General features: G+C 43.9%; 1 long non-coding RNA gene across 2 annotated transcripts in view; it reads right to left on the bottom strand.

Moving 5' to 3' along the window:
• The window catches only part of LOC307181120, a 977,962-nt gene that overhangs the window by 468,108 nt on the left and 497,793 nt on the right, over positions 1-12,061 (bottom strand). The gene's annotated exons all lie outside the window — the stretch shown is intronic.

Raw genomic sequence — 12,061 nt, forward strand, 5'->3', positions numbered from 1 at the left:
GTGCCGGAACCAGATTAGGGCCTGAAGCCATCCTGCGGTGGTGCGGCCAGGTCACAAGAAAGCGAGTTGAAGAAAGGAGCTCAGGGGCACTGTAATTCACAAACCTGCAGAGTTATAAATGACAGCTATCGTCCAAAAATAGACTGAAGTAAGGCTGCCAAGAGGACTTGAAAGCGGGGCAGAATTGCAGGAAACCGATTTCAGGAGGTAGACTGGAATTGCATTGAAAGCATAGGAAAAGAGGCAGAACGTCCACAATGATGCACTTGGCCAAAAAGGGCGTATGCGTTTTTTCCTGAATATATTCAGGAAAAAACGCATACGCCCTTTTTGGCCAACCAAGCAAGCTTGCAAAGGAAATCTGCACTACAACGAAGTCTCACTTCCCCCCGGTCAAAAGGGCCATCTGAAAAAAGTGTAAAATCCAGAAAGGCAGGACAGGCCATGGAGAACTGGGAGCCTTGTTATGCTGATGGGCGGGATGTAAATTGCCAACAGACACTCGGGAGAAGTGTATGGTGTTTCCTGAAACACCTAAAAAACAAAGCAACAGAGCCTAGGGCACTTCCACTTATGGTCCTATAGCTTAGGGAAATTAAAATCAAAAAGACACAGCCACCCCAAAGTTTGGGATGCCTCTGTTTACAAGAACCTCGTTTACCGTACAAGTTCAATATCACAGAAAGTGAAAAATGGATAAAGAACTTGTGGTACTTACGTACAATGCAGTATCACTCAGCAATGAAATCTATGTCATCAGACCCGTAGCAGCATAATGAGTGGATTCAGGTACGATGATTCTAACTGAAATAAGTCACACAGAAAAAGAAACATCATAAGATATCAGTAATACACGGAATGTAAACTTGGCTACACAGGAACTGCATTCCAAAACAGAACAGGGTCTCAAATTTAGAAAACCAACTTATGCTTGCTTAAGGGGAAAGGTGAGTTGGGGTGCTGCATAAAACCAGAGATTGAAATGAGCACAGATAAAGTTCCTTAAGCCAAATATGGAATAGACAAGAGCTACTCCTTGCTCAACGAAATGGACTCAAAACCCCATATTAAATGCCTAAGAATGTACCTGACTAGTAAGTATCTTAAAACCTATGGATTGCTATGTCTCCAAAAGAGAATCAAGCATGTGTACAGGGGCATAAACGCAGCAGTGATAGGATTGGAGAGGTTCGGTGAGCAAATGAAGACCCTTTGAAGTCATATTGCACGGTACCCATTTCACGGGTCTCAACTCTCCAGGTTTAAGGTATTCTTCCTTCAGCTAAAACATGCATGTGGAACCCAGAGTATGATCAACCATGTGAACGGGAGACGTGTTCAAATATGTCTCAGTTTTCCTCCCCTGGTACTCGGGTGCAACATTCCAGATGCTTTACTAACACTCTCCCGACTTGGAGAGTCAGTCCCTTTAACCTCCTGTTTGGCCCAGTTTGCAATTTCTGCGGAAGATGAACAGGAATAGCGAGAACCAATGAGAGGCTAGCTGGAGGTGTCTGGACGGGCAAATTTAACTCTCATTTCCCACCAGGAAGAGGAATTAACCAAAGGCTCAGCATGCCGGGCCGGAACCAGATTAGGGCCTGAAGCCATCCTGCGGTGTTGCGGCCAGGTCACAAGAAAGCGAGTTGAAGACAGGAGCTCAGGGGCACTGTAATTCACAAACCTGCAGAGTTATAAATGACAGCTATCGTCCAAAAATAGACTGAAGTAAGGCTGCCAAGAGGACTTGAAAGCGGGGCAGAATTGCAGGAAACCGATTTCAGGAGGTAGACTGGAATTGCATTGAAAGCATAGGAAAAGAGGCAGAACGTCCACAATGATGCACTTGGCCAAAAAGGGCGTATGCGTTTTTTCCTGAATATATTCAGGAAAAAACGCATACGCCCTTTTTGGCCAACCAAGCAAGCTTGCAAAGGAAATCTGCACTACAATGAAGTCTCACTTCCCCCCGGTCAAAAGAGCCATCTGAAAAAAGTGTAAAATCCAGAAAGGCAGGACAGTCCATGGAGAACTGGGAGCCTTGTTATGCTGATGGGCGGGATGTAAATTGCCAACAGACACTCGGGAGAAGTGTATGGTGTTTCCTGAAACATCTAAAAAACAAAGCAACAGAGCCTAGGGCACTGCCACTGATGGTCCTATAGCTTAGGGAAATTTAAATCAAAAAGACACAGCAACCCCAAAGTTTGGGACGCCTCTGTTTACAAGAACCTCGTTTACAGTACAAGTTCAACATCGCAGAAAGTGAAAAATGGATAAAGAAGTTGTGGTATTTACTTACAAAGCAATATCACTCAGCAATGAAATCTGTGTCATCAGGCCCTTAGCAGCACAATGAGTGGATTCAGGTATGATGATTCTAACTGAAATAAGTCACACAGAAAAAGAAACATCATAAGATATCAGTAATACACGGAATGTAAACTTGGCTACACAGGAACTGAATTACAGAACAGAAGAGGGTCTCAAATTTAGAAAACCAACTTATGCTTGCTTAAGGGGAAAGGTGAGTTGGGGTGCTGCATAAAACCAGAGATTGAAATGAGCACAGATAAAGTTCCTTAAGTCAAATATGGAATAGACAAGAGCTACTCCTTGCTCAACGAAATGGACTCAACACCGCATATTAAACGCCTAAGAATGTACCTGACTAGTAAGTATCGTAAAACCTATGGATTGCTATGTCTCCAAAAGAGAATCAAGCATGTGTACAGGGGCATAAACGCAGCAGTGATAGGATTGGAGAGGTTCGGTGAGCAAATGAAGACCCTTTGAAGTCATATTGCATGGTACCCATTACACGGGTCTCAACTCTCCAGGTTTAAGGTATTCTTCCTTCAGCTAAAACATGCATGTGGAACCCAAGTATGATCAACCATGTGAACGCGAGACGTGTTCAAATATGTCTCAGTTTTCGTCCCCTGGTACTCGGGTGCAACATTCCAGACGCTTTACTAACACTCTCCCCACTTGGAGAGTCAGCGCCTTTAACCTCCTGTTTGGCCCAGTTTGCAATTTCTGCGGAAGATGAACAGGAATAGCGAGAACCAATGAGAGGCTAGCTGGAGGTGTCTGGACGGGCAAATTTAACTCTCATTTCCCACCAGGAAGAGGAAATAACCAAAGGCTCAGCGTGCCGTACCGGAACCAGATTAGGGCCTGAAGCCATCCTGCAGTGTTGCGGCCAGCTCAAAAGAAAGCGAGTTGAAGAAAGGAGCTCAGGGGCACTGTAATTCACAAACCTGCAGAGTTATAAATGACAGCTATCGTCCAAAAATATACTGAAGTAAGGCTGCCAAGAGGACTTGAAAGCGGGGCAGAATTGCAGGAAACCGATTTCAGGAGGTAGACTGGAATTGCATTGAAAGCATAGGAAAAGAGGCAGAACGTCCACAATGATGCACTTGGCCAAAAAGGGCGTATGCGTTTTTTCCTGAATATATTCAGGAAAAAACGTATACGCCCTTTTTGGCCAACCAAGCAAGCTTGCAAAGGAAATCTGCACTACAATGAAGTCTCACTTCCCCCCGGTCAAAAGAGCCATCTGAAAAAAGTGTAAAATCCAGAAAGGCAGGACAGGCCATGGAGAACTGGGAGCCTTGTTATGCTGATGGGCGGGATGTAAATTGCCAACAACCACTCGGGATAAGTGTATGGTGTTTCCTGAAACATCTAAAAAACAAAGCAACAGAACCTAGGGCACTTCCACTTATGGTCCTATAGCTTAGGGAAATTAAAATGAAAAAGACACAGCCACCCCAAAGTTTGGAACGGCTCTGTTTACAAGAACCTCGTTTACCGTACAAGTTCAATATCACAGAAAGTGAAAAATGGATAAAGAACTTGTGGTACTTACGTACAATGCAGTATCACTCAGCAATGAAATCTATGTCATCAGGCCCGTAGCAGCATAATGAGTGGATTCAGGTACAATGATTCTAACTGAAATAAGTCACACAGAAAAAGAAACATCATAAGATATCAGTAATACACGGAATGTAAACTTGGCTACACAGGAACTGCATTCCAAAACAGAACAGGGTCTCAAATTTAGAAAACCAACTTATGCTTGCTTAAGGGGAAAGGTGAGTTGGGGTGCTGCATAAAACCAGAGATTGAAATGAGCACAGATAAAGTTCCTTAAGCCAAATATGGAATAGACAAGAGCTACTCCTTGCTCAACGAAATGAACTCAAAACCCCATATTAAATGCCTAAGAATGTACCTGACTAGTAAGTATCTTAAAACCTATGGATTGCTATGTCTCCAAAAGAGAATCAAGCGTGTGTACACGGGCATAAACGCAGCAGTGATAGGATTGGAGAGGTTCGGTGAGCAAATGAAGACCCTTTGAAGTCATATTGCACGGTACCCATTCCACGGGTCTCAACTCTCCAGGTTTAAGGTATTCTTCCTTCAGCTAAAACATGCATGTGGAACCCAGAGTATGATCAACCATGTGATCGGGAGGCGTGTTCAAATATGTCTCAGTTTTCCTCCCCTGGTACTCGGGTGCAACATTCCAGATGCTTTACTAACACTCTCCCCAGTTGGAGAGTCAGCGCCTTTAAACTCCTGTTTGGCCCAGTTTGCAATTTCTGCGGAAGATGAACAGGAATAGCGAGAACCAATGAGAGGCTAGCTGGAGGTGTCTGAACGGGCAAATTTAACTCTCATTTCCCACCAGGAAGAGGAATTAACCAAAGGCTCAGCGTGCCGTACCGGAACCAGATTAGGGCCTGAAGCCATCCTGCGGTGTTGCGGCCAGCTCAAAAGAAAGCGAGTTGAAGAAAGGAGCTCAGGGGCACTGTAATTCACAAACCTGCAGAGTTATAAATGACAGCTATCGTCCAAAAATAGACTGAAGTAAGGCTGCCAAGAGGACTTGAAAGCGGGGCAGAATTGCAGGAAACCGATTTCAGGAGGTAGACTGGAATTGCATTGAAAGCATAGGAAAAGAGGCAGAACGTCCACAATGATGCACTTGGCCAAAAAGGGCGTATGCGTTTTTTCCTGAATATATTCAGGAAAAAACGTATACGCCCTTTTTGGCCAACCAAGCAAGCTTGCAAAGGAAATCTGCACTACAATGAAGTCTCACTTCCCTCCGGTCAAAAGGGCCATCTGAAAAAAGTGTAAAATCCAGAAAGGCAGGACAGGCCATGGAGAACTGGGAGCCTTGTTATGCTGATGGGCGGGATGTAAATTGCCAACAACCACTCGGGAGAAGTGTATGGTGTTTCCTGAAACATCTAAAAAACAAAGCAACAGAACCTAGGACACTTCCACTTATGGTCCTATAGCTTAGGGAAATTAAAATCAAAAAGACACAGCCACCCCAAACTTTGGAACGGCTCTGTTTACAAGAACCTCGTTTACAGTACAAGTTCAACATCGCAGAAAGTGAAAAATGGATAAAGAAGTTGTGGTATTTACTTACAAAGCAATATCACTCAGCAATGAAATCTGTGTCATCAGGCCCTTAGCAGCACAATGAGTGGATTCAGGTATGATGATTCTAACTGAAGTAAGTCACACAGAAACAGAAACATCATAAGATATCAGTAATACACAGAATGTAAACTTGGCTACACAGGAACTGAATTACAGAACAGAACAGGGTCTCAAATTTAGAAAACCAACTTATGCTTGCTTAAGGGAAAAGGTGAGTTGGGGTGCTGCATAAAACCAGAGATTGAAATGAGCACAGATAAAGTTCCTTAAGTCAAATATGGAATAGACAAGAGCTACTCCTTGCTCAACGAAATGGACTCAACACCACATATTAAACGCCTAAGAATGTACCTGACTAGTAAGTATCTTAAAACCTATGGATTGCTATGTCTCCGAAAGAGAATCAAGCATGTGTACAGGTGCATAAACGCAGCAGTGATAGGATTGGAGAGGTTCGGTGAGCAAATGAAGACCCTTTGAAGTCATATTGCATGGTACCCATTACACGGGTCTTAACTCTCCAGGTTTAAAGTATTCTTCCTTCAGCTAAAACATGCATGTGGAACCCAAGTATGATCAACCATGTGAACGGGAGACGTGTTCAAATATGTCTCAGTTTTCCTCCCCTGGTACGCGGGTGCAACATTCCAGACGCTTTACTAACACTCTCCCCACTTGGAGAGTCAGTGCCTTTAACCTCCTGTTTGGCCCAGTTTGCAATTTCTGCGGAAGATGAACAGGAATAGCGAGAACCAATGAGAGACTAGCTGGAGGTGTCTGGACGGGCAAATTTAACTCTCATTTCCCACCAGGAAGAGGAAATAACCAAAGGCTCAGCGTGCCGTGCCGGAACCAAATTAGGGCCTGAAGCCATCCTGCGGTGTTGCGGCCAGGTCACAAGAAAGCGAGTTGAAGAAAGGAGCTCAGGGGCACTGTAATTCACAAACCTGCAGAGTTATAAATGACAGCTATCGTCCAAAAATAGACTGAAGTAAGGCTGCCAAGAGGACTTGAAAGCGGGGCAGAATTGCAGGAAACCGATTGCAGGAGGTAGACTGGAATTGCATTGAAAGCATAGGAAAAGAGGCAGAACGTCCACAATGATGCACTTGGCCAAAAAGGGCGTATGCGTTTTTTCGTGAATATATTCAGGAAAAAACGCATACGCCCTTTTTGGCCAACCAAGCAAGCTTGCAAAGGAAATCTGCACTACAATGAAGTCTCACTTCCCCCCGGTCAAAAGGGCCATCTGAAAAAAGTGTAAAATCCAGAAAGGCAGGACAGGCCATGGAGAACTGGGAGCCTTGTTATGCTGATGGGCGGGATGTAAATTGCCAACAACCACTCAGGAGAAGTGTATGGTGTTTCCTGAAACATCTAAAAAACAAATCAACTGAGCCTAGGGCACTGCCACTTATGATCCTATAGCTTAGGGAAATTAAAATCAAAAAGACACAGCCACCCCAAAGTTTGGGACGCCTCTGTTTACAAGAACCTCGTTTACAGTACAAGTTCAACATCGCAGAAAGTGAAAAATGGATAAAGAACTTGTGGTACTTACGTACAATGCAGTATCAGTCAGCAATGAAATCTATGTCATCAGGCCCGTAGCAGCATAATGAGTGGATTCAGGTACGATGATTCTAACTGAAATAAGTCACACAGAAAAAGAAACATCATAAGATATCACTAATACACGGAATGTAAACTTGGCTACACAGGAACTGCATTCCAAAACAGAACAGGGTCTCAAATTTAGAAAACCAACTTATGCTTGCTTAAGGGTAAAGGTGAGTTAGGGTGCTGAATAAAACCAGAGATTGAAATGAGCACAGATAAAGTTCCTTAAGCCAAATATGGAATAGACAAGAGCTACTCGTTGCTCAACGAAATGGACTCAAAACCCCATATTAAACCCCTAAGAATGTACCTGACTAGTAAGTATCTTAAAACCTATGGATTGCTATGTCTCCAAAAGAGAATCAAGCGTGTGTACAGGGGAATAAACGCAGCAGTGATAGGATTGGAGAGGTTCGGTGAGCAAATGAAGACCCTTTGAAGTCATATTGCATGGTACCCATTACACGGGTCTCAACTCTCCAGGTTTAAGGTATTCTTCCTTCAGCTAAAACATGCATGTGGAACCCAGAGTATGATCAACCATGTGAACGGGAGACGTGTTCAAATATGTCTCAGTTTTCCTCCCCTGGTACTCGGGTGCAACATTCCAGATGCTTTACTAACACTCTCCCCACTTGGAGAGTCAGCGCCTTTAACCTCCTGTTTGGCCCAGTTTGCAATTTCTGCGGAAGATGAACAGGAATAGCGAGAACCAATGAGAGGCTAGCTGGAGGTGTCTGGACGGGCAAATTTAACTCTCATTTCCCACCAGGAAGAGGAATTAACCAAAGACTCAGCATGCCTGGCCGGAACAAGATTAGGGCCTGAAGCCATCCTGCGGTGTTGCGGCCAGGTCACAAGAAAGCGAGTTGAAGAAAGGAGCTCAGGGGCACTGTAATTCACAAACCTGCAGAGTTATAAATGACAGCTATCGTCCAAAAATAGACTGAAGTAAGGCTGCCAAGAGGACTTGAAAGCGGGGCAGAATTGCAGGAAACCGATTTCAGGAGGTAGACTGGAATTGAATTGAAAGCATAGGAAAAGAGGCAGAACGTCCCCAATGATGCACTTGGCCAAAAAGGGCGTATGCGTTTTTTCCTGAATATATTCAGGAAAAAACGCATACGCCCTTTTTGGCCAACCAAGCAAGCTTGCAAAGGAAATCTGCACTACAATGAAGTCTCACTTCCCCTCGGTCAAAAGGGCCATCTGAAAAAAGTGTAAATCCAGAAAGGCAACAGGCCATTGAGAACTGGGAGCCTTGTTATGCTGATGGGCGGGATGTAAATTGCCAACAGACACTTGGGAGAAGTGTATGGTGTTTCCTGAAACACCTAAAAAACAAAGCAACAGAACCTAGGGCACTTCCACTTATGGTCCTATAGCTTAGGGAAATTAAAATCAAAAAGACACAGCCACCCCAAAGTTTGGAACGGCTCTGTTTACAAGAACCTCGTTTACAGTACAAGTTCAACATCGCAGAAAGTGAAAAATGGATAAAGAAGTTGTGGTATTTACTTACAAAGCAATATCACTCAGCAATGAAATCTGTGTCATCAGGCCCTTAGCAGCACAATGAGTGGATTCAGGTATGATGATTCTAACTGAAATAAGTCACACAGAAAAAGAAACATCATAAGATATCAGTAATACACGGAATGTAAACTTGGCTACACAGGAACTGAATTACAGAACAGAACAGGGTCTCAAATTTAGAAAACCAACTTATGCTTGCTTAAGGGGAAAGGTGAGTTGGGTTGCTGCATAAAACCAGAGATTGAAATGAGCACAGATAAAGTTCCTTAAGCCAAATATGGAATAGACAAGAGCTACTCCTTGCTCAACGAAATGGACTCAACACCGCATATTAAACGCCTAAGAATGTACCTGACTAGTAAGTATCTTAAAACCTATAGATTGCTATGTCTCCGAAAGAGAATCAAGCATGTGTACAGGGGCATAAACGCAGCAGTGATAGGATTGGAGAGGTTCGGTGAGCAAATGAAGACCCTTTGAAGTCATATTGCATGGTACCCATTCCACGGGTTTCAACTACCCAGGTTTTAGGTATTCTTCCTTCAGCTAAAACATGCATGTGGAACCCAGAGTATGATCAACCATGTGATCGGGAGACGTGTTCAAATATGTCTCAGTTTTCCTCCCCTGGTACTCGGGTGCAACATTCCAGACGCTTTACTAACACTCTCCCCACTTGGAGAGTCAGCGCCTTTAACCTCCTGTTTGGCCCAGTTTGCAATTTCTGCGGAAGATGAACAGGAATAGCGAGAACCAATGAGAGGCTAGCTGGAGGTGTCTGGACGGGCAAATTTAACTCTCATTTCCCACCAGGAAGAGGAAATAACCAAAGGCTCAGCGTGCCGTACCGGAACCAGATTAGGGCCTGAAGCCATCCTGCAGTGTTGCGGCCAGCTCAAAAGAAAGCGAGTTGAAGAAAGGAGCTCAGGGGCACTGTAATTCACAAACCTGCAGAGTTATAAATGACAGCTATCGTCCAAAAATAGACTGAAGTAAGGCTGCCAAGAGGACTTGAAAGCGGGGCAGAATTGCAGGAAACCGATTTCAGGAGGTAGACTGGAATTGCATTGAAAGCATAGGAAAAGAGGCAGAACGTCCACAATGATGCACTTGGCCAAAAAGGGCGTATGCGTTTTTTCCTGAATATATTCAGGAAAAAACGCATACGCCCTTTTTGGCCAACCAAGCAAGCTTGCAAAGGAAATCTGCACTACAATGAAGTCTCACTTCCCCCCGGTCAAAAGGGCCATCTGAAAAAAGTGTAAAATCCAGAAAGGCAGGACAGGCCATGGAGAACTGGGAGCCTTGTGATGCTGATGGGCGGGATGTAAATTGCCAACAACCACTCGGGAGAAGTGTATGGTGTTTCCTGAAACATCTAAAAAACAAAGCAACAGAACCTAGGACACTTCCACTTATGGTCCTATAGCTTAGGGAAATTAAAATCAAAAAGACACAGCCACCCCAAAGTTTGGAACGGCTCTGTTTACAAGAACCTCGTTTACAGTACAAGTTCAACATCGCAGAAAGTGAAAAATGGATAAAGAAGTTGTGGTATTTACTTACAAAGCAATATCACTCAGCAATGAAATCTATGTCATCAGGCCCTTAGCATCACAATGAGTGGATTCAGGTATGATGATTCTAACTGAAGTAAGTCACACAGAAAAAGAAACATCATAAGATATCAGTAATACACGGAATGTAAACTTGGCTACACAGGAACTGAATTACAGAACAGAACAGGGTCTCAAATTTAGAAAACCAACTTATGCTTGCTTAAGGGTAAAGGTGAGTTGGGGTGCTGCATAAAACCACAGATTGAAATGAGCACAGATAAAGTTCCTTAAGTCAAATATGGAATAGACAAGAGCTACTCCTTGCTCAACGAAATGGACTCAACACCGCATATTAAACGCCTAAGAATGTACCTGACTAGTAAGTATCGTAAAACCTATGGATTGCTATGTCTCCAAAAGAGAATCAAGCATGTGTACAGGGGCATAAACGCAGCAGTGATAGGATTGGAGAGGTTCGGTGAGCAAATGAAGACCCTTTGAAGTCATATTGCATGGTACCCATTCCACGGGTCTCAACTCTCCAGGTTTAAGTTATTCTTCCTTCAGCTAAAACATGCATGTGGAACCCAAGTATGATCAACCATGTGAAAGGGAGACGTGTTCAAATATGTCTCAGTTTTCCTCCCCTGGTACTCGGGTGCAACATTCCAGACGCTTTACTAACACTCTCCCCACTTGGAGAGTCAGCGCCTTTAACCTCCTGTTTGGCCCAGTTTGCAATTTCTGCGGAAGATGAACAGGAATAGCGAGAACCAATGAGAGGCTAGCTGGAGGTGTCTGGACGGGCAAATTTAACTCTCATTTCCCACCAGGAAGAGGAAATAACCAAAGGCTCAGCATGCCGTGCCGGAACCAGATTAGGGCCTGAAGCCATCCTGCGGTGTCGCGGCCAGCTCAAAAGAAAGCGAGTTGAAGAAAGGAGCTCAGGGTCTCTGTAATTCACAAACCTGCATAGTTATAAATGACAGCTATCGTCCAAAAATATACTGAAGTAAGGCTGCCAAGAGGACTTGAAAGCGGGGCAGAATTGCAGGATACCGATTTCAGGAGGTAGACTGGAATTGCATTGAAAGCATAGGAAAAGAGGCAGAACGTCCACAATGATGCACTGTGCCAAAAGGGCGTATGCGTTTTTTCCTGAATATATTCAGGAAAAAACGCATACGCCCTTTTTGGCCAACCAAGCAAGCTTGCAAAGGAAATCTGCACTACAATGAAGTCTCACTTCCCCCCGGTCAAAAGAGCCATCTGAAAAAAGTGTAAAACCCAGAAAGGCAGGACAGGCCATGGAGAACTGGGAGCCTTGTTATGCTGATGGGCGGGATGTAAATTGCCAACAGACACTCGGGAGATGTGTATGGTGTTTCCTGAAACATCTAAAAAACAAAGCAACAGAGCCTAGGGCACTTCCACTTATGGTCCTATAGCTTAGGGAAATTAATATCAAAAAGACACAGCAACCCCAAAATTTGGGATGGCTCTTTTTACAGAAATCTCTTCTACGGCACAAGTTAAATATCCCAGAGAGCAAATAATGGATAAAGAAGTTGCGGTACTTATGTACAACCGAATACCACTCAGCAATGAAATCTATGTCACCAGGCCCGTACCAGCATAATGAGTGCATTGAGGCACGATGATTCTAAGTGAAATAAGTCACACAGAAAAAGAAACATCATAAGGTATCACTAATACACGGAATGTGAACTTGGCTACACATGAACTGAATTACAAAACAGAACAGGGTCTCAAGTTTAGAAAACCAACTTATGCCTGCTTAAGGGGGAAGGTGAGTTGGGGTGCTGCATAAAAGCAGAGTTTGAAATTAGCACAAATACCGTTCCATAAGC

Source organism: Stenella coeruleoalba (genome assembly GCF_951394435.1).
Source record: "Stenella coeruleoalba genome assembly, contig: scaffold_33, whole genome shotgun sequence".
Taxonomy (NCBI): domain Eukaryota; kingdom Metazoa; phylum Chordata; class Mammalia; order Artiodactyla; family Delphinidae; genus Stenella; species Stenella coeruleoalba.